The sequence below is a fragment of the Strigops habroptila genome, chromosome 4, assembly GCF_004027225.2.
Source record: "Strigops habroptila isolate Jane chromosome 4, bStrHab1.2.pri, whole genome shotgun sequence".
NCBI classification, from domain to species: domain Eukaryota; kingdom Metazoa; phylum Chordata; class Aves; order Psittaciformes; family Psittacidae; genus Strigops; species Strigops habroptila.
The window spans coordinates 26724075-26748426 of NC_046358.1; the positions used below are offsets into that span (position 1 = coordinate 26724075).

Consider the following 24352-nt stretch of genomic DNA (forward strand, 5'->3'; position numbering starts at 1 on the left):
TAAGTGGATACTGCACTGCTGCTAATGTTCTGTGGGGTGAAGTGAGACTTAGCAGTCCTTTTTCTAATGACTACATTGCCATATTCTTACTTCTGTGATGATTTTGTATCCACTCCTGATCCTTGTGCTGTTTTGATTGGATAAATCCTCTTCTAAACTCCACTAACAAACTATGTTGCCAGCTATCAGTCAAGATCCTGCTCAGAGAAGCACTGGTGGGTGCAGGGACACACATTTGTGTTTATTTTTAGAGTTGGATTTCAGGGAACTGAAAGGCACCATGTAAATGCAAGATAAGGCCAAGAGAAGCTCTGAGGCCATAAGAAGCTTCACTAAAAGCTCATTCAGACACAGGAGCTTGCACAGGCAGTGTGCAGTATCTATGAATAGCAGATAAATTCAAATAGAATAAGAAGAAACTAATATCTGGTAGAAATCAGAATACCTGAGAAAAGAAATATCTGCCGTAACAGCAGGGACGGGGGAGACAAGGAAAGGTGCCCAGACCAGAAGGATCAGGAATGTGAGCCAGATTCAGTAACACACCCCAGCAGCAAGCAGAGACACCAGTGCCTAAAGCAAAGAGATGTCTCAGCGGAGAGAGGACACAAGCACTTATGTAGTCCTCAAGCAGGAGTATAAACCCATATCAGGCTGCTGCTGGCAGGTTTTAGTCAGTGGGAAATACATGCTATTTATAGCGCTACAGCCAGGATATTTCCAAAGGTCTCAGCAATGTGAGACCTCCTCTAGAATAAAGGAAAGCACTCAGCAACAAAGAGGTTATTCTGAGAGGGCAGAATTCAAATAAGTAATGCATTACAAGGCTTATCCTGCTCCCCACCATGGGTCTGATCCATTTTGTTCTGGCAGCAGTTTTTGTCCCCCAGGCAGCTCAGAACTCAGAGGAGGCAAAGAATTTGCAGCCAGTTTTACACTTTTGCCTTCCTTCTCGTTATTTATGTGTCTGGGACCATGCACAACCCTGAAATGCTCAGGATACCCAAGGTCTATTATAAAGAGACCAAATATTTTGAATGTAAATATTCTTATCTTAGAAACAAAGCTGACATGTAGAAAGATGATGATCCTTAAATCCAGGCTGTTACTACAGACTCTCTCTTGGCTGCAACCGTGCAAGCAGTGCTATCCACAGATTCATTAACAGTCTTTGGATCCTCCACCTACACAGTCTCCCATACATCAGGGTTCGTAAAGCTTAATGAGTCTTAGTTTGTGATAGAAACAAGCCTGACTGAAACATAAGTCATATTTAACCCATACCCTTCTCCCCTTGATACGAGATGCACTATGAAGAATTAATTGCTATGGATTAAAATGACCAGTCTATTTAAAACACAGCTGGAAGCATCTACCATTAGAAATCCAAATTTCACAAATTCAGATATGATTAATTTTCTAGCTGGGCCCAAACAGTGGTGAAATTTCAGTATAATTCTGGTTGGGCTAGACAGGCCTGTTTTGTGTTCACAATCCATCTTCCTCATACACAGCACTGTGCTTGGTTGCTTGGTGCTAATGCTCAGAAGCAAAACTGTTTGACTCTCAGCTGGTACTGCAGCACACACTTGCCATTTTCCTCTTTTTATTCTGTATTTCTTTTCAGACTTTTTGAGTTAAAATAGCATTTTCACCCTCCCACTCTTCCTGAGGTTAGTCCCTGATATCTTCTATCAGCAAGAGGAGAGGAAGAATGACAGGGTCTACGTTTACTTTGTTCGCATGAATCCCTCTGCAATTTGTGCAAATACACTGGTTCTAAAAAAATACTGTGTGTGCTCCATTTTCAGACAATTTACTGCTCCTGCTGCAACAAACGCTTAGTGCTGAAAGATGAGATTTTCATATTGTGGGCACAATGATGGGGAACAGATTTCTCACGCTGCCTCTTCATATAGTGTCTGCTGAGCCCTGTCCTGTAGAGCCTGAGGGGCTCCTGCCCCAGAAGCAGCAGCTGCAGTGGAGATGAAGGGAAACCAAACATCAGCCTGAAGAGGTCTTTTGTGTCTCACTGCTGGCTCTTTTCCCATCAGTGGGAAGGGACAGAAAGATCTAGCCACAGAGAAGGTTTCCCAGAACTTCCTTATAATATGTCCAGTATAGGCCAAACATGTTAGTGGGCATAGAAGTAGCTAAATGGAGCCAGATCACAGCCTAGCTGACCAGGTGCCCCCTTACTGTTAGCTCGAGCCAAAGGTGAAGAGCATGACTGCAGCACTGCTTACCCCACTATACATAACTAGGGTCCAGAAATCTGCAGCTCAAGGACACTCTCCACCAGAGGAGGCATCTTTGGGTTCAATACCCTTTCATAGATTTGTTTTCTCTACATTTGTCTAATTGCTGCTTGAATTCATGTTTTGTTTTTTTCTATAGAGTCTTCTAGTAACGAGCTCAAAAGATAATTAAGAGACATCTGAAAAGACACCTAGTTATTTGAACCTGTTACTTCAATCCTCATTTATGTAATCTAGGAAACAGTGAGCAATTGGCTTTTATTCTGCAGGCCACCTAGAATGCTATAAGTCTCTTACCATATCCCTGTAGGCATCTTTTTTCAAGACTGAAAAATCGAGGTCTGAATAGTTGTCTCCTTGTACAGAAGCCACTCCATGCTTTTGGTTATTTTTCTTGCCTTTCTCCCTGCCTTTTCCAGTTATATGAGGGGGTTTTGAAGCAACAAAAGACAAAACTTTTCTGGGCTTCTGGTGTTAAGGTGGAGCCCGTGCACTGGGATTTACATTCTTTCAATTCTACCTTATCTTTCCTGAGCTTAAAAAAGCAGAATCACCAAGAACCTTTACAATGACCTGGATTCTGGCATATTCAGATTAAATAATAATAATCCCCCAACTGTGAAAAGCCCTAAAAGTTGCATTTTTGTCCGGATAAATATAGCATTAGCTGAAACAGCTATGTGAGAGAATGAGATGAGAAAGTATCTCTTTCCATCATTTCAGCTCTCAGCACCTCATTTTCTATTTCAAGGGCATCTCCAGCGTTCTCCTTTAGGAGCAAAAATACATTGAAGCCCTGTAAAAGGTAAAAAAATACAATACCCAATTCTCAGAGAAAGACAGGTCTCCTTTATCTGCCAGAAGGCACATAACCTCTGTCATAAGCAATTTGAAGATCTGCCCTCACCACTGCATGTTGGAATGGAAACTGAGCTGCTTCAGAAGACATTTAAGAAATATTAAGAGATGGAAAAGTGACACAAATCTGCATTAATTTGTTGCTATATAACAATTCTAAATTCAGCCAAGACCAGAAGATAATTTGGCCAGTAATGGATGAAACTACCTTCACCTCAGATGTAACCTCTCCATACAAAACACACATCTATTAGAAGAGCATCCAGAAGTCTGAGGCATATAACACCAGAACTTCTCTAGAACAGAGCTGTTAGTTTGAGGGTACAACAATCTAGAAAGTCTAAGATCTCCACTTTTAGTTATAACTGTATCTTTATTCCAAAATTAAATATTAATTACAGTTACATTAATGGACACTGCAAAACTGCAAATCATTCTAGCCAACTGGCACTTTCTGATTTTGGAAAGTTGTGTTCTAGTTTTTTTTGGAACTTTTTAAAATCATAACTATTTAGTCTGAAATGATACAAATGCCAGCCATTTGTCTCAGGGAACATATTTTCGGGGCGGTGGGGGGGGGCCGAGGGGATCACCCCGTTTTGCTGTTTATAGGAATGATGCTTGGAAACCTGGCAACCTTTTCTGTGAAATACTGGACTATCTGCACTTTTGTAGCAAGGAATGCATTCTCAATTTTATTGCAGCTGAGATAGCTTGTTATAAGTGCTGAAGAAGGTCTTGTACATCTGGAAATACAATTTTTTTAAATGATCAGTTTTGTAAAAATAATTGCCTCTTGTAATTTTTTTCCTGTTTAATTACTCTCTTAGCTCAAAGCATCTTTGTAGCACTAGGTTGAAATTACATAGATAGTTGTCAAGATGAAAATTTGAATACCGAAAGGTTTTCAGTTTGCTTTTAAAAAATAAATCCTTTGTTTGTTTGTTTGGGGGTTTTTTTGTAATTAATTTGAAAGACCAACCAAAAATACCACAATTAAAGGTGATCTGTGATGAATTCAGCCTCCTTCTGTTCATGTGTTATCAGGTGGACTAAGCACTATTCTGTCCACCAGATTCCAGCTTCAGTCAGAGCACAATGCATTGCCATCGAAGAGGAGAGAAAAAACTTTTTGCTTGTAGGATGCTTAATTTTTTATATATATACTTTTTTTTTTTTTCAGCATTTAAAAGGTGGCAGGAGAGTCTGGAAAAAGGAGCAGCAGTCTTTTGTCTGCAGGAGATGTTGCCCCAAGGAACAGGACAACACATTACACCACACTTTTCAAAGCTGTTACCCTGTTCTGTATTTCTGGAAGCCTTAAACATGGAGGCTTAAACATTTGAAAGTGGTGAGTACTGGCCATTGTAGTGGAAGCCAATGGGAGCTGGAGTATGTGCTGCCTGGTCCTCTAAAAAATTAGATCAGGCACCCACAATTATGGATACTTGTAATCTTACTCTTTTTTGTCTTAGGTTACCAGATGTACTAGGCAGCAATGATACCCAGAATTGCTATTAAAGTTCTGTAAAGGGAAATTAGTCAGTGTTTGCACGTGACAAGGACCTGCACAGTGGAACAGCCTGGAATGTCCCAGCGGGAAATAATTTTGCTTTCGCAAGCAGACTCTGAGCTATTCATTGAACACTGAAAAGAAAATCAAGTACTGAACTCACAAACTGTGTCATCTATTATGTGCACCAAGCTAGACTCAAATCCTGGGCAAAAATAGTCTGCGACTGATGCACCTGTGCAAGGTGGCAAATTAACGGAGTAGGAGACAATTTTACTTAGAGCATTTCTTAGCTTCAAGTGCTGAGCTGTGCAACCTTGATAATGTTCTTTTCACATACTGTTTTGTATGTAATTATTACCTATTTCAGCCCAAATTTAAAAATAGAACACTTCCTTATCAAATGCCTCTTTTAGGACACAGTTGCAGCTGACTCTTTAAAAGTGCCAATAACCTGCAACTCATGCTGAAGGCTACTGGCACTATCACAGCAACACCATCCAAACTCTGACAATTTCAAAGCCTCTTTCAAAGTCCTAGGATGAACACTCCAAAAAAGGCAGCCAAAAAGCCCTTGCCACTTTTAGAATATTAGACCTAATAAGATAAAATAACAGATAATTTGAGGAAGAAGCTAGTTTCTAAAACAAAGTTATCAAAGTAGGATAACACTCCAGGCAACCAACTCCCACACCTTTTATCATCATCATTAGTCATTTATATTGCAGCAGCATGCGGCAACCCCTGCTGACATCTGGGCTAGAAACCAGACACAGATAGTGAGAACGACACCTAGACCAAGCAGCTTACAAAATTACAACAGTACGAAGTATGGGAAGGGGAGCAGGGAAGAACAGAAGGTTGAAGCGAGCTGCTGAAGGTCAACTTACGCAAACCTGGCACCGCCAGGAGAGCCAGGCTCTTGATCCATGAGAGCAGCTGCCCCTCTGGCTTGTGCTTAGAGCAAGCACGGCATCGGGAGAAGTGGCAGATCAACTATGCAGGTCCCACGCTCCTGGGGAAACAAGCTGGTTGTGCATGGAGTAACATTTAGGAAAACATGAAAGTGAGGTGACACATCTCTTCAGGGCTCAAGGTAGAGCTCTGTGGCACAGCAGAGGAGTGGAATATGGGAAAAGATCATGATTAACTCACCAAATGCTCTGGCAAGGCCATGGGGAAGTGAAGAAAGCAACATGAGAAGAGCTGGATTTCCAGCTCTAACCTCTGTGCACTGTCACACTGCTATCCAAGTGCTTGCTGATGGGAGTTGTGGATATCACAGAATCACAGAATGGTTGAGGTTGGAAGGGGCTTCTGGAGGTCACCTGGTCCAACCCTCTTGCTCAGTCAGGGTCACCTAGAGCCAACTGCCCAAACCATGTCCAGACAGCTTTTCACTATCTCCAAGGAGGGAGACTTCACAACCTCCCTGTGCAACCTGTTCCAGTGCTCAGCCCCTCTCACAGTTATGTGTTTCCTGATGTTCAGACTTTTCAATTTTTCAGCAAAGGATGTAACCTCGCCAATGAAGCAAAGCCGTTTGGATTAAATTTTTGTCCTATAGCTTATTACTAGTCTCTTTTAAAAGATACTAATGATGTGGCTATAGATCTGGAGAGATTATTTGCATATGTCTTCCAACTCCGCATAGTATGCCCAATAACCCATGTTCTATCTCTATTTTCTCTATATAGTACAGTGGGTACTGTACTATATAAGGAACATATTTTGATCGCTAATGTAATACAACATACAATTTACCATGACCTTGAGGCAACATGATGTGTATCTGTTTATATGATGCATCCTGACATACTCTAATGTAGTGCCAGTAATTTAAAACAATGCCCATATAAAACATGAATAAGACCAAGAACATAGCCACAAACCTGAAAATATTTCATTGCTTTCTTATATTAAGACTATTCAGTAGCATATGGGTAATCCTTCTTCAGGATTTAGGAAGAGAAGTGTATATTTTGCTACATTTTTCTTCAGTGGACAGCAAGCCAAATTCCATTCACAAAACCTTGAGTAATGTTACTGTTAAAAGGAAAGCTAATCTGGATTTATGCCCCCAGAACAGAGAGCCAAATTTAACCCTGATTATTTTTTTTTTTAAACATATAAATAATTCTTAAAAAATATTGCTTGCAATAAAGAGGCTGATAATAATAAATAAAATATTCATAGTGTCTGGATTATGCAAAATTGGTCATTGGAAAAGTTCCAGAGTCCTTATAACACACAGGGAGACCACTGAGTCCTACTGAACTGGTGTGATAAGTACATGAATAGCAACATGCCTAGAAACAGTAGGTTGGTAATGTTTCTTTCAACTTAACTTTCAAAACAAAGAGTTTGTAGTGAAGCGTTGCCCAAGATATTCTGCATGTTCACACAGACCTGGTTTTTATTCTAGCAGCTGTGACTCCATCCCTGTAAGACTGTTAAGATACCTTGCTCACATTTGTAAAACATCCATTTAGGTCTACTTGTATTTTTAAAGCCAAGTGCTCCTCTAGAGAGATATTTATCCATTTCTTCCCCTTTCATGCTGTAAGGCAACATCAAGGGGTGCTGGGGCGAGATGACTGGGAGAAATGAGCATACCAGGGAAAAAAAAAGAAAGCTTGTGGCCATGGAACATCCAAAACCCACAGAAGATGAGCCCTGCAGTACAACAATATTCTTCAGGCTCTGGTGAGAGATAGGACTTTCCTCACAAAGCGAAATGGGGAAATGAACACTAACCATAGCAGAGAGATTCAGGTATTGCCAGTTCATGACATTTAAGGAAATTCTAATAGCTAGGAAAAAATAATGCAGATCCTGCATGAGTCATATATAGGGGATTGAAAAAAAAAAAAAACCACATCAAGACAAGACACTTGGGCCAAACTTCTCCAAAGGCCTTTTCAGGGGGATTTTAAAAGACCTAACAAAATATTAATTTAGGTTAACTTAAAAATTCTGGATTTGCTTTACTATATAAGACAGAAATGGAAAGCGGCTTGATGGGCAAACTTAGTGCTGATTTAATTCTGGACTGAGAAATCATAACTTCTAGTGAATATTCACAGACACTGGTAAACATAATTAATCCATTCAATGATACCACAGCATTTCTAGCTATTATTATTTCAGAACTTATCTGTAATGTAAACAGGCAGTTGTACTGATTAATGTTAGATGTGAAAGGAATAAGACTATTCGAATGAAAAATTGACTGTGCAAGCTGCTTTAAAATAGTGTCACTCTACCACCCATCCAGAAAACCTGAAGCAGAGCAAGATGAAAAACTTTATCTAAATTCATGAAGCTGCACACTGAAGCTCCAGAGAACCAAACTCTTTACTCAGTTTCCACATCAGTACCCTATTCTTTGGACTACATTTTCTCTCTGGACCATCTGATTTAGACTGATGCAGCTTAGCTTCAGTTTATACTGGTTCAAGTCTTGCAGCATAAGCTTTTTAACAAGTGACTTTGCAGCACCAACAATTTAATTCAGCCTAACAGAACCATAGAAATAGAAACAGTAAAATGTCTTTTGACCTTTGCTGTTGGCTACAATCAAAACCATGCAACAAAAAGAGCAGAGAGGAAATGTAGGACATACGCTCAAAATGATGAAAAAAAAAGTCTGAGCATGTAACACAGTACATTGAAGAAAACATTCAAGAACAATTCATCCTGCTGAAAATATTATCCCCATAAGGCTGCAAGGGTCAGTGTCATCTTAGATATGCAGTGTACAAGCGCCAGCCATAGAAGACGACCAACCCACAGGCCCTACACTCTCGGGCAGGAGGTCACTAAACACTAGCAATTGATCTATGGCTCTACAGACTCCGAGAAGGGGCATAAAAAAACCCAAATAAAGTGATAAAATGTGCACAACTCAGAAAAACATCTTTAAACTAAATTCCTCTCCATTTCCTCTTGATAGAGAAGCAACCTTCCAAAGATTTCCCTTTGTTTGAAGTAATGTTTCTCCAGAGACTTCCCAGGTGGTTAACTGCATTCACACAAGCCTGCCTAATTTAAGAACTCAAGGTAAGTACCGCTCTGCGTATCTTATCAGTCCTTAGTTTCTCCCCAAGCACCACTGACACAGGTAACATATCCAACCCTTGTTCTCCTCACAGGCTGGGGAATTTGTGTCACTCTCTAAACTACTTTTTTTATGCTGAACCTGGAAGACATGTCCAACAGGGGACATCATTTTGTCACCCAGTGACTTTTTCTGTTGAATTTGGCATGGGCACTGCCTCAGTCAGACCACAGACCTGGCTCTGAATCTCTGGAAGCCTTTCAAGTTGTAGTCTGACATTTGAACCATATTTTTCAATTCCTTAGATCTCCAGATGCCAAGCACACTCCAATAATTCACACAGAAAGTCTGCACAGTGACTAGTGACTGAAATGCAGCCAGCTCTCAAATGAAAGTTACAAACCAAAAAGCCACATCAAATGGTCCAGAGAAGAGGAAGGGATGAAGTTGGTTTTTTTTTCCTGAAGAGAAAGCATATGGCAAATTTATACTGGGAAAAGACTTACTACATGAATCAAAAGATGTAACCTTTCTTTGCCAAAAACTGAAGAGCCTAAAAGCTCATAACTCTGTATTAGTACAGCAATTAGCTTTCCTGTATTTTAAAAACACAAGACAAAAGTTTAATGCTTCTGACTTTGCTTTTTAAATAGATAGTGAGAGTTACACTAGACAAACTCCAATTTAAAATCCAAGTGGGGCTGACAGCTGTGTTAAAGAAGAGAGCTTTTTCATGGTACAAGCTTGTGGATTGATTTTAATAATGGACATTTTCTTTCCATACATCCAATATTTATATTCTTTTGTTATTTGAAAACCTGTCTGGGGACACATAAATCTGCCTGCATCATAATTACACTTGCCTACATTTCATGCCTATAATTAGGCTAGGACCTACGGCAGCCGCCATAGGAAAACTGGACAATCTATTCTGCATGGGTTAGTAAGACTCCCGTTATTTTTCCAAAAGGATAATCTTTATTATGGAGAAGAAATTAATTCTGTCAAATTTTCAGGAAGCTAAGGTTTGGCCGGGATACATTTTTTGGCTTATTTCTGAAAGAAAACATTCAGAGGACTCCCGAGTCTGTCTTCCCAAGCTCATGACTCTATTTCAGTTGCTCCCAATTCCTTTTTCCTTTCTCTAGTTCTTTCTTCACTGGAGCTTGCTTGGAGGGTGCAAGACAAAGCAGGAGCTGCTCACTGGCCAGGAGTGGTTGCAGGTAGCTTGCGGAGCAAAGCGTCACTGCTGCAGCTCACTGTGTTCAGAGGGGAAAGGAAGACAAATGTAGGCTGGTGGAGCCCTACCAAGACAAAGCTTATGGTTGTACAACACAGCTACATTCAAACCCCCACAAATAATTCAAGAATCAGGCTTTTTATGGCAACCCACTGGCACTGTTTTACTTTGAATACTGCTGCTTCCTGGACTACAAATGTCAAAAGCACATCTATAGCGATGCGCTGCTGCAGGCTACCCTTGGGAAACCCTTCACAAATATCTGCCAGTGAGGCTGTGTCACTTCCCTCCTCCTACAAAGTCATCTGTTCTGGTCACAGCTACAATCTCTGCACTCCTCCTGGGGCTACAGTGAGCATTACCAAGAAGAAAATGTGCATGACTTACACAGCATTCCACCACACACAGGTATTTGCAAATAATTAAGGACAGAATGGCTTTCTCATAGACAACTGCATGTACACCATGCTCTACCAGCATGATGCCTGTGCCACTCTCCATACCTTTCACAATCAGTTAGGAACGAACTCTTCCACACCACACTTGCAATAACACTTTTGCTGTACGCTGTTGCCTGTCACAGGAAGGATGGCGGAGTGGCCAAAGCACTGAGTGGGGACTGGGGAGTTATGGCCTCTGGGGTCCCCAGGGGCACCTCCAGGAGCACAAAGACACCTGCTGCAGTTGGGAAGCTGGTCAGCATGAACAGTGCTGGCTCTGAGAAACTGCATCTCCTTCTTCCTGCTCATGAGCACTCTCTCCCCAGGTATGTGCTGCTGGGAGGATGCTGTGCAGAGCTACCAAACATTTCGTTAAAGCACAGGATTTCCACCCTGTCAAAGCACTATACAGGCTGCCTCTTCCTCACTTGCCAGGTGGTAATTGCTAACCAGGAAAGCAGGATTTGCAAAAAGGAACTGCTCTTTATAGATGGCACACTGCCTTCTCTCAAGAGCCATAATCCCTCTGTAAGCACAAGTCTCTGTTACCTTGTTCCTGTTTTCTCATTCCTGACTTCTTGTAAATGCTAATTTTGCATTTTTTCTCTGATTTTTGCTGTCGAAACTGTAAACACTAGGATATTACTAGGCATCTCATCAAAGGAACATTTACAGATGTTTGGTCTTCATTATTTGGTTATAATTTTACACTTTTTTTTTTTTAACAGCACGGTAAACAAGGTATTGAAAGCCTCCCAAACATGGCTTATAAACTCCTCCTGTTCCAACTTGCAGTCATTTATAACTTGCATCAGCTATATCTCTGCTGCAGATAGGACTGCTGCACACCTAACCATGCCCAAGGTAGCTCCAACATAGCCAGGTGGAAGCAGAAGTCTCCTGGAAAATATGAGGGCCTGCACACCCTAAGAGGAACAGCTACCTGAAATCACAGCCACAATCCTGCTATATCCATCAGAGGTACCCCAAAGCCCACACCTCATCATCTTTCCTCTGCCTGTTGTTTAATCTGGCTAGATCTATGCCAGCTGGGTACATTTACACAGGTTGTTTAGTACAAGTGTAAATAAACACCCTAAATGGAGATATGCAGTCATTTTATGAGGAGGAAGAAGAAATCAGACCTTTCATTGTCAATCATTTTCACAGACTTTTGTGGCTGACAGAGATATGCCTGGTACATTTGCTGAAGCCCTACATATGTGACAGATAAATGTCTGAAGCAGAAGAATGTAAAGAAATTTTCAGCTAAAGAAATAAAGTGCAAAGCCACTTTATATTTTATATTTTCTACCACAGCAACTTGTACTGGTGATGATGATGAAACCAGATGGTGGTGTGATCCAGCCATGGAAGAAATTAGGGCCACAATTCTTGCTGAGTCCACCAGGTGCTGGATTAGGCTTTGAAAGCAAAAGTTGACAGCAATAGTGGCAGAAACAAAAAATATTTTTTAATGCTTTTGTCACCCAAATTGCTAGCATATGTACTGACCACATATCCCTGTGTTAGACCCTGAAAATGACCCACATAGTAAGTTATCACCTCCAGTAGCCTCAAAGAAGAGGTCTGTGTGACAATGAAGATTCACAGAAAGTTCCTTTCTTTTGGCTGTCCTATTCTCGTTTAGTAACATCTTGTGTGCCTCATGCTGCAGCACTGTTTTCTAGCTTAGGTATTTAAGTATAGATACACCAACAGACACATGAAGATCAGTGGCAAATGATCATCACTGCAAAAAGCATTAAAGATAATGAATGTATTAATCATTCATACCAAAAATCAACATAAAAATCCACATGTAATGCTGGTAACTGGGACTAGGTATGTGGTAAAGCAGCCAGTGAAACTGGTTACCTTTTGGCCACCTTTGTTGTTCTGCGCGCTTGCAAAGATAGTTACGGAAGTTGCATTCACTTAGAATTTAATTCTCTAGAATTGACTGCTTCTCTTACTGTTTGTACAGTATCTACCATTGTCAGGCCCTGGTCTCAAAAAACTGATAATAGCACAGATAATAATCTATGTGATAAGCACAGGGCAAAAGGCTCCTTTTTTTTCAAGCACACCTTTCTCTTGGGTAGGGTTCTTGGAGCGCCTCATGCTGAGCCTTGCGGTCGTTCTGAGTACCTGCAACTACTGCAGTGCAGTAGGGCCAAATCCTGCCAATGGCTCGCAGAAGCAGCTTCTGTTGCTGCCTCCTGCCCACAGCCAAGCAGAGCACCACGCTCCGCTCAACCTCACCGCTTTGCATGTGTCCTTCAGGACCTGAATTGCACATGTGCTATAATAGATCCAAGAGGTTTCCTTTGAGCTCATGGTGCTGCACAAGCATAAATCAATACAGTTATTGTTTTCTAGGCTATGGGAAAAAGATGCAGCCTTACATATTTGTGCTGTATCACCCAATCAGATAGCTACAAAAAGCGGGGCCAAATCCTGAGAGGGTTAAGCCAGTCAAACTACATCAGTGAACACTGAAAGCATAGACATTGGCATATATCTTAAATTGTCAGGAGGAGCAGTCAGTGAGCAATGCAGTACTTGACCTGTCAGCATGATAGAGATCATTTACATAGATTTTCACGAACATTAACAGATTAATCCTCACCTTGGGACACACAAGCAAGGTTCAGTAGCCTTGACAAACATACTTGGAAGCTGACTCACACAGTGGTTGTACCCTGATTTCCAAGAGAACCCAGCAGGTTTTGCCCAGCAAAAAGGTTGGGACTTCATACCTCCAGTCAGAAGAAAAAGAAGCGTGAAGCAGATAGCAGCTTTGGCCCAGCCATTTGTGTCTGTGGGGAGCTGAGGCTATGCGGTCTTTCTTAACTGCTAATTTCCTGGTTGCACTTCAATTCACACCAGCTGTGATAATCCCAAGTAGGATGGTAGCTCTTACCCTAGCATAGAGGACACAGGTGCATTCATGTGCAAACCACTGCATTTCACATCCACAGTGTAAAGCAAACCAAGCAGCTGAAGTGGAAGAATCCTACCTGGTTGCAATTTCCCTGCCCAAACAGCTATCCAAAGCATCTCAGCTCATTTCAGTGGGATTTGCTTCTAAAAGCAGTAGCAGTCATCATATACTAAACATGGATGAAAGCTGAGTCCTGTACCCAAGGCTTGGGTTTTGCACTGAGAAGCAAGGAGGATCTCTGATGGATAGAGCTCACAAGATCGTACTGACAGAGCTCATAGACCGAGTGAGAAAGTGGGACATGGCTGTGGCCCATGAGGCTATGCTGGCTGTTCCATTCAATTATCTGGAAGATATCATTTGTGCACACATCATTTATACAGCAGAGGAATCTGTTCTTAGCAGTGTGACTGAGGGCTGAGGAGTTGTCCATAAGCCACAGGGGACTGGGAGATCAGGTCCCTGGAGTGGCAGAACAGGGAGTGTTCTCACAGCTGTGCGTTTTACAGGAGGGACATGCACCAAAAAGGTGAGAGGCTTAGTTCATACACTCATGGAGTGGATGGATGTACCCAAATACACTCTCATAGGGGTTAATGATGTGTGTCCACGTGGACTAGGACAGACACAAAAAAGTGTTAGGGGAAGATGTGTCTCTACAAGCATCTGCTAGAGATAGGTGGGCAAGGAGGACATGCCACCTGATTCTTAAGATATATAGTAATTCACGTGTTGTAACTTGGTATAGATGTTTGGGATTTATCCCTAAAGAACTGATGTCAGGAAGGTCTCCTCAGTTTTATGAAGGAAATTGCTTATTGGTCATGTCTGTTTGCGTCATAATCACACTGTACTACTCCCGTGCTTAACCTGCAGGGATCCAAAAAGATTGTTTCTCTCTTCATGCACGACTTGACTTCTGCAGAGGGATGCTGCACCTCCACGTGAGGATCCAGAGAAGGGCTGTGGGTAGGAACAGGTTCTGAGGTAGGGAGCACTAGTGTTTCTGATGTTAAAATCTCTGCGATGCCCATTTGGGTGCGCCTTCTTCATGTATTCAATAAATCTACTGAAAGCTAGACTTGAGATCACAAATAAATTTGGAGACATACTAAACAAAACCGTCAGAAGATTCTCTGTGTAACATTAGGCACGGTCTACTTAATGGGGTTTTTTTTGTTGGTTTGTTGTTTTTTTTTTCTCCCCTCCCCAAAGGAATATAAGACTTTAGTGATGCTTTTGATCTGTCTCATCTTGTGAAACATTGCAGATGTGACTTGTGGTCTTTTACTAGCTTACTAAAATTCAGTGAGGAAGAGTGGAAATATTTTATGGTGAGCATGAGTGGACGGAGCAGATAGATAGTCTGTGGGCCCTTCTGTACTAAATATCCATTGCATGGTTTTCAGGCTGGGGACACAACTAGATGCAAAGATACCAGTGATAGCTTACAATTCCATTAAAAAGCACACAAACATATGCAGAATTTGAGGGATAGCAATTAGGAGCAGAAGTAACAGAGCAACCCTTCCTCAGTCTCCTCATATATGCTAGTGATATTAAAACCATATTATAAGGTACATCACATTGAACACTCAGGATGTTCCCAGTGACATGATACATTGCAACACTCTGACCATTACACAAAATAATGTCAAAGATGCTGTATCCTTTATTCCGAGTGCAGCGTTTTGAGAACGCATTCAGCTGTGCTAAGCTCCAGAGCATTTTAATGCAATGTAGAGTATTTGCTATGAAAGAAAACCACAGGAACCCAAACCAAATGGCTATGATGCCAGTGAAATGGATGAGTCTTCCTGAGGGAATCTTTGGTTTCTAGCTTTGATTAATAGAGAGAGAGAACAAATACTAGGTTCAGCAGTACAGGAACAATACTGTCCTGAGGGCCATCGTGGTCATCCATTAAGAGCCAGTTTCAAGAATGCTTTAAAAACCCTTCCAAAATCCTACCTTCTCCTGCTAAATATTTTGTACGATTTCTATATTCAGTGAAAAGTTACATTTACTGTGAATACATGAACAAAACCCCTTCAACCAGTTTTTGGTTTAGGCACAAAGTAAAAAATTCCAACAACACATAGGTCACAGGTCTTAATAAGCAGTTTTGCCACCTGCTTTCTCATCTAAAAAGCTCAATGGTTTTGTTTTCAATGATCAAACTTGGCTTCCTTAAAGGAAAGTTTCTGGTACTCTTAACATAGTTGAGGAACATCTCACTTTAGAGACAATATTGCTAGGGTCTGGGATGTGTCAAAGCCAAATCTTAATTTTTTTCATCAAATATCACAGTTGCACATGGAGGAGAAAGTGACGGTTTTCAATACCTAAAGACATATGCATAAAATGACATGTCCCAAATTTTCAGAAGTATATGCACTGCATTAATATCCTCATTAAAAGACTAACAAACTATTAAGGCACAATTTATACTCACAGACACTGCATTGTTTCCTACTCACACCACTCCTTTCTGTCTAGCTTGGCTGAAAACTGGAACAGGCATTCCTCCACTCTGTTTTTTCATAAAGAGATGTACCAGACATCTTTTATCCGTTTTTTCATCAAAGTTTACTGGTTTCTTTGGCTCATCAACTTTTCTCCAGGCTTTTTGTGTTGGAGGTTCTTACCATGTATGAAATTCTTTATGTTCATGGATTTCAGTGGTTTCCCAGTGTTCCTTAGTCGACTAAAAACCTCCTTACCTGTCAAAGTTCAATAATTACCCTACTATAATCATGCCATAATAATAATGATACCCTAATAATAATTACCCTACTATAAACTAGATTTACTTTCCTGACCTACTGTGTTGTAGAAAATATACAAATATCATAAACTCTGATTTAAAAAAGAACTAGGGGCCATATGATGTGTTAAACTCTTAAACACCAGCATGTGTTTGAACTTTAACACTTTTATGTATTCTAATATCCAAGTTTCCACGGAAAATTGCCGGCTTAACTAGAAAAGCCTTTCAGAACCTCTTTTACAATATTTAGAGATAACATTAGGTCTAGTTTAGGATGGAGGGCTCAGGTAGGCTGGGGAAGACCTCGTGTACCATCACTGCAGATGAAAATAGCATGCAGGAGATCCTCCTGGCTGCCCTGAGCTCTGTGCTTTGGAGAACAGCACTTTGAAGCTAATTATGTAATCGATTAATATAATGGAGTATGTATTGACTAAAGCACTCCGTTCTAACCCTTTTCCATTGTAAGCCAGTAAAAAGTTCATGTCAGGAAAAATAAGAGAGTGCACTTGATGCAGTATGGTGCATTTTAAATTCTCTTCTTAACATTTCTCAGGAATAAAACACAAGTGAGATGAGGTTTCCAGTGGATGTACTGCTTTCAATAAGACTTTTATACTCTTTTACACTGTCATTAGGTAATCAGGCAAGTACCTTCCAGAGGTGTGTCACCTCTGTAGAGGAGCTGTAGAAGTAGACCAGAGTGAGGCAGATACCCTTTAAGCTTCTGGGATATTGTGCTGCAGAACTCAGTCCAAAACTCTAGCACATTTGCAAAAACCTTTTTCCCCTTCTCAACACGTACAAATTTTCCCTGGGTTTGTATTAAGACGCCAAGACAGATTTTTTTTTTCCCCAACTTCAGATGTTTAGCAGCTAAGTACTTTTTGTACAACATGTCTTTTCCTTTTTCATAGAGAGGATCAAAAGCTGAAAGACTACCTTGGACAGAGGAGGCATATCTGGGATAATAAGAATCACTGTTAGGTACCATATTCTCTGTGTCATCTTTCTGACCACAAGTGCTGGACTCATAATGACTTCTAGATATCAAATCATCAGTCTTTTTGTTTCAACTGGATTTTTTTCTGTGTTGCAATTCGATTTTTTTACCAAGAGCCCTCAAAACCATTACACAGCCCCATAGCTATGCCTAAATTCTGACAGCATAAACAGATACACTTGTACATCCCCCAGAACCTGTATGGCATGTTTAGAATACTTCTATTTAGTAATTTTGTGTTTCATCTAGGATATACTTCCCCTGTGTAGTAAAAGTAATTGCAAAATTAATGGTTACATTCAAACGGAATGGCTCTGGAAGGAAAAAAAAGAATTTTTAGGACAACTGCATCAGGAATTTCCTTTTACACATGATATTTCAACTAGTATTAACTTAAAAGTCCAAATGCAAGTCACTAAGGGGAAAAAAAAAAAAAGAACAAAATGAAGAGCAACCTTGCGGGGACAATGACGAACTAAGAATAAGGACATTTGGGTTCAATTCCGAACTCTTCCCTTGCCAGTATAGCTTTGGGCAGTTTCTTTGTTCCTCAGGTCCTTATCTATTTAATAAGGATATTAATACTCGATTAATTCTACTCCTTGCCCGCATGCCTTTTGAAGGGCTCTTCAAGGTTTTTGTAGTAGAAAGTACCTGTGGTATATCTGTAAAGCACCCAGCAGAACAGAGGCCTGCTTTTTGTTGAACACGAAGAAGAATTAAAGGAGGGAATCACAATCAGAGCTGATGTCTACCATAAACCTAGTAAGAACTGCTGTTCAGTACCAGTAATACGAGGCTATACAATATGTTTTGCTAAAGATGGCCCTTCAGAGAGCTTCTAATTAAAGACTGACCTATGAAAGCCAATAAATATTGGGGCAGCTAGAACAGATCTAATTAAAATATATACAACAAAATATTTCCCTGTCACAAAAAAAAATCCAACAAAATCAGTGTTGCAAATTTTCACTGAGAAAAACAGATACACAGATATCAGTACAATTTCTTGCGACAAGTGAAAAATTAAAAATGTCAACACGAAATGGCATGTCATTTTGAAATCAATATTTCCATACATATGGATTTGTAGAGCTTTTCATTTTTTAAAAACAATATGCTTTTTCAATTCTTTCATCCTGAAAAGCACAGATGACAATCTACTGAAATTGTCAGATAAATATTCTTTCTGTGTCTATTTATGTTTAAACAACAAAAGCTTAAGACTCATTTGGTTTGTGTTGGGATTTTGCAGGCCTTTCAAAATTTTTGCTGGATCTTGAATCAAGATAGCTCGAGGCATTCCAAGTACAGGAACTGCTTATGTGTTGTATTATTAAAGTACATTTTTCTTTACTAGAAATAGTTGATGCAAGTGTGGAATGTATTTCCACTGTTCAGTATCACTTCCCTGATAATGCAGATGGTTCAAGCTCTAACTGACATAGTTTATCTAAAGAAGCAGTTCAATGGACTGAAATGAAATACATGTGTCTTCAGCATCAAACCTTCACTGAATAGTATCTTAAAAGAAAAGGAAATTACTAATTTTACTTTAGACTTGACAGAGCAAGCCAAATACAGCTGTTGTGCAAATGTTTAAATGATTAAAAATGTCACTAAAGAAAAAGTTCTGTCACAGTAAATTATTGACAGAAATATCTGTTAAAGACAATGAACATCCTGTTTCATGCAAAACCTTCTCTCTCAACATCACGCACTCTTTAGAAAATAATCCACTATTCTTCCTATGCATATGTTGCTATTATAGAGAAAAGAAAGAAGTGAACCTATTGCTGCATTAGTGTAGTGGATGCATTTTAAAGTTTGCTATATGTGCAAACCCTGTGTATTCTGAAAAATAACTGTTCTTTACAAATTACAACAAAGGAAATATTACTTGTTATGTAACATATATCATAACAATACAGACATTTATAAGCATAAAAAATTGCACAGAAAAAGAAAATTAGATGATTTTATGCTTCCTATTTCAGTATATATTTATATTCTGTGGGAAGCTTACTATAATTATGACTTCATACTGTGTTGTTAAACCCTAAGGGTAAAAATGTTCCTGGATCAAGTAAAGAGCTAAACAGCATGATTAACTAAAAAATGAGTATCTAATATAGTAGAAAGCTTGGTAAGTATCCTTGAACCTAATAATAGTGAGTACTTTTATAACATCAGTGATATTTTACAGGAACTATTTGGGTTTTTTTAGTTGCCAGAAGAACTGAAAATACCTAGTAGCAATGTTAATACTGTCACAAAAACAAATAAGGCAATGAATGAGTCCAGTAAGAGTACACTTCTTGGATTTGGAGACCACTAATAAAAGTAAACTTCTGCATACTCTGATAATTCTTCACTAACAATGTATCTGCACAGTTGCATGATCTTTAAGAATGTAATTAACCTATTTTTCTTGTCCTAATTACAAGGCAAAAGGATTCACATGAGTAAAGAAAAACTGCATTTGTTTAGAAGGGAAATACAAATTATGCCTGAAGCCTAATAAATCTGTTGCCATAAAAATCAAAGAGCCTGATCTTATGAAACCTTTCATAATTTATCCACATGAGTAGTTCTTACTCATTGGGATGGCTTGACTTCTCCTGTCCTAAGTGACCAACAGATGAAGCCCAAGTCATGGACTAAATTAACTCAAGGGACATTTTGTGGACATTTTTGGACATTTTAAGGACTTTTTATAAGGGTGGTCCATAAAGTACGAGAATGATACCTGCATATTATACGAAAGGATGGGAAGGGTGGCGGTGGTTAAAGAGGATGTGTTGGATAGTGTGGGACCTAAACATGACATAAATGGTATGGAATAAGGGGAGGAGAATGTGCTGGGTTTGGCTGTGATATAGTTAATTTTCTTCACTGTAGCTAGTATGGGCTATATTTTGAATTTGTGTTGAAAACAGTGTTGATAATGCAGAGACCTTTGCCTTTCTGCAGAGCAATGCTTACAGAGTCAAGGCCTCTTCTGCCTTTCACAGCACCCCACCAGCGAGCAGGCTGGGAGTGCACAAGAAGTTGGGAGAGGACAAGCTGGGACAGCTGACCGCGACTGACCCAAGGGATATTCCATGCCACATAAAGTCATACTCAGCATGAAAAGCTGGAGGAAGAAGAAGGAAGGGGTGAATGTTCAGTGGTGGCATTTGTCTTCCCAAGTAACCATTATGCATGATGGAGCTCTGCTTTCTCAGAGATGGCTGAACACCTGCCTGCCCAGGGGAAGTAAATGAATTCCTTATTTGCTTTGCTTGCACACACAGCTTTTGCTTTACCTATTAAACTGTCTTTATCTCAAACCATGAATTTTCTCACTTTTACCCTTCTGATTCTCTCCCCATCCCACTGGAGAAGAGTCAGCAAGTGGCTGTGTGGGGCTTAGTTGCTGGCTAGCGTGAAACTATGACACTTGTACAAGTTGTCCCGTTGAAACAGAACTGTGGATGTGAGGAGAGATTTGAATAGGGAAACTTGAACTTAGGGTGAAGTCCCTGTTCTCATAAAGAGCTGAGGGGACTACTTCCATAACATTTATGGGTTTTGTTGTCCTTCCTCAGTTTTCCTTACTGGTTCTTATATTAGTCACACTTCTAGGTGGTAAAACACACAAAAAATCTACTTCAGTGCACATGCATGAACACTTTGAACCTTTACTCCTAAAATCGAGGTTGTTTCCTCTGAACCCTATTGAAAACTTTTCATGCTACAGGAATGTGTTTGTATTGTCTCAGTTTCCTCTTACTGCAGTGATCTGAAAAAGCTGCATTACTATTCTCTCTCTAAAAACTCTCTTATGAAGTCCATCATACAAGGAGGAGATGTATTGGGTACTACCACAAAATTCCAAGATTTGAATAGGATTTAAGCTCTGATTCTTGTTCATGAGCTGTGGTGTGGCCTGGCCTGGCCTGGCCTTTTTACTTTAGCTCTCTTCATCCCTCTCCCCCTCAAAACCTGCTGCCAGGAACCCATAACCTCCATACCCAGCGGGACAGCCTGTGACAACTGCTGCACAAACCCGCTCCTGGTCTGTTTCTAATCCCAAAAGCAGTGAGATTTGCGAGCGATTACTCCCAGAGCGGGGGCAGGCCCTTACCAGAGTTTGCTCCTCAAGAATACTCAACTTTCCCTCTTCCAAACTCAGTGAACAATCAGAATGCATAAGAAATACATACATTTCACATCACCATTCTTCAATCTTTTAGTTCTACCCTAATTTCTGAAACAGAGATTCAAGAAAACCAGGCTTTCTGAAAAACTAATCTGTTCTTCCATCTCAGTACACTCACTATATAATTCCTGATCTGCTTGGCAATTTGGTGATAATGACCCTAAATATTAGTAAGTTGGGTAGTTACTTAATAACATCACCTTGTACTCCCCTAGCACCTTTCATCCAGGAAGATGTAAGTACATTACAGCTGTTAATGAAAAATATCTCGTAACATCTACTGAAGCCATTTATAATAATTCTCAACACCCTGATAATACATGACAAAAATTATTTGATATGAGGACATCTTGTACTAGGTTTGCTTATTTTATGACTTGGGTCATCAAGAGTAACATTGTCATAATTCACAGTGGTAATTTTTTGGCTTTCTGACATGTGCAGAAGGATCTGCCTCGCACTGTATCTCAAACACAGCATCCAAGTCTGCATTTGATATTTATTCCCTATGGGAAACTAAATAAAGTAAATCTTTTGTACCTGCAGATCTTGCAGACATTCTAATCCCTCCTGTAGCTTTTATCTACCCAGATAATACTTATTCAAAACTATTCTTACATTGGTACTGGATTCCTTTTGCCTTCTATTTTTGCCTTCTAGCAGTCAGTACATGACTGAGGTGCAGGGACCCCAGAGAGACAAACAGAAGAGGAGAAAGAGGAAGCAGGAGGAGGGAAATGGAGGGAGAAAAAGAAAAAAAAAGAGAGAAATGTCAAAGCAAATTCTTAAGCATCCTTTTTAGCATGGAAATAGGTACAATACAGCTACTAATGTTCCAGTCCAAGTGCAAATGACAGCACAGGTGTGCACAAACACACTCACACACACACACAGCCACAAAGCAAGGGAGAAAGACAGAAATGATCTTACGAAGCTGCTGCAGTAATCAGGATACTTGCTCCTGGAAACAACCACACAAACAAAAATTCTTTTGTTAACTTTCAGTATTTTTTTCAATATTCGTTTGATTATTGCTTTTACTTTTACCTCTCACTGTAATAGAAATATGGTTGTTGTTATTAAAAGGAAGAAAAAGGCCTTACCATGCAGTGCATCAGGAAGACATGAGAAGCACATAGCATGCTGCAGAGATTAAGCTCAGCATGGCATTCAGATATCCTCTGGAATTGAAGAAAATTGTCCAACCCATTCTTCCTAACAAAGCAGACAAGTTTTCTCTAGGCTTGAATTTTTCACCAGAAGTCAGATCCTTACAGTGCATTATATTTTCTTCTTCAGGAGATATATTTCCTCCAGTTAAGTCTCAGCTCCGCAATGCCATTTCCAATCAGCTCTAAGAAGTTCTTCATTCTCAGATTCGTGGTGTCATCAGAGGGACTCCAAAGAAAATCAAAGAAAGAAAAAAAGAAAATAACACCTTACCAAAGCCCTGAAGTTACTATGCAGAAAAGGAGAAGAAAAGAAAACAACAACCCCTCATTTATTCTATTGTCTATGTGTTCAACAATAATCAGTACTACCTCTTTGGTCTCATATATGCAGTGCTGATTACCTGTAATAAAGGAAGAAGCAAAAACTTTCCCAATTCACACATGATGCATTTTCATTACTGCTGCTCAGCTGCGCACTGCCAAACAACCCTTCTTATCCTGAGGAATCTTTAATACAATCCGATAAAAACATCAGCTGTCTCTTTCCCTTCCCAAAGAACACGAATATTAGAATTTCTAGAAAAGTGTTGAAGGAAGATTGACAACCCCAAACCACAAATTAGATCTAAAACCAAAACCCTGAAAGCAGGAAAGTTCTTGAGCAAGAAGATACTTTGCCTGAAGAATTTGGTGACACGCACACTAAGTCATCGTAGGGAAGAAATGGAAAAAGAACAGTGGCTAATGGCGAGTTTGGAGAGGATGGGGTGGGACCAAATAGGTGACAGGAGGGAATGGGATCCTGAGTCACCCTCTGCCTCCTGCCTTCTCACTGACAGCAGCTTGGGCTTCCCCTGCACTTTCTGCAAAGCATATTAATTGATTCTGGTTGCTGAGCAACTAACTCTGGGGAGCCACATCTACGAGGGCTCCAGCATAGCATCAGCAACAGCATCAGGGAGAGGGGACGGTGTCCCCTACCTCCGTCCACCCCTCAGGGTTCCCTCACCCTCCCCAGGATGCCCTCAGCTGCCCTGCAGGGAAGCTTTGCAAGGAAAGGAAAAAGCCCCCATTAACGCAGCAGGGAGAGGATGTGGATTGCTCCCCCCACCCTGTGCGGCACTGGGAGAACTCAGGTGAGCACCGCTGCAGCCCCAAAGGGCATCTGTCCTGAAGCTGCCCTGCAGGCTGTACCTGGGCCAGGGGGGCACGGGAAACCCCCCCAGGCATGGTGAGATGCAGGTGAACAAGGGTGATGCAGCTTCCTTCTGAAAAGTGAAGCTCAGTTAACCCTCTGGGTTCTCCAGGTACGCTGCAAAGATGTCATCAAAATAACAAGCAACTCTCATGGCTATGACAACTCATGGGTTCAAAGTGATTTTCCAGTTGAAGCTGCAGCCACTTAAGCTCTGTCCCTGCAATAACAAGGCAAATTTACTACTTATTTCTGACCTCTTTTTCATGTTGCACTTCAGACAGAGCAGATACTTCTCTGGCTGTAAGGGTACAACAGTAAGCCAGAGCTACAATCCAGAGGAATGGCCTGAATGTCTTTGCCAGAGACTGCAAAACGGAGCTCTGACATAATTGTGTCATTGCTTTAACCGATGTTGTTTTTAAGTTCCTCATAGGAGAGCAGCAGCAATGAGGCCACATAGCCTGGAGCTGGCTCAAAGGGGCTCCTCCTAGAGTGCCTCAATTCATGGCCCCATAGGAATGACATGGAGAACTTCTGCAAGGTTGCCAAGTGGATGGACCCTGAACAGGACCTGACCACTGCAATCTGTGGCAGGGCTTCCACTGATATCTGTGGCTTTAGAGCCTGAAAAAAATCTCCAGACCACCACAGTGTCTGAAACAAGACATTTTTCTTGTGCTCTTGTTTTG

At 40.5% G+C, this 24352-nt stretch overlaps 1 long non-coding RNA gene across 1 annotated transcript in view; it reads right to left on the reverse strand.

Annotated features, from left to right (window-relative positions):
* LOC115607247 overlaps nucleotides 1-24352 on the reverse strand; it is a 158848-nt gene that overhangs the window by 6844 nt on the left and 127652 nt on the right. The window contains exon 4 of the long non-coding RNA XR_003991150.1: nucleotides 22397-22691. This is a non-coding gene — a long non-coding RNA (uncharacterized LOC115607247). The remainder of the gene's footprint in view (nucleotides 1-22396; nucleotides 22692-24352) is intronic.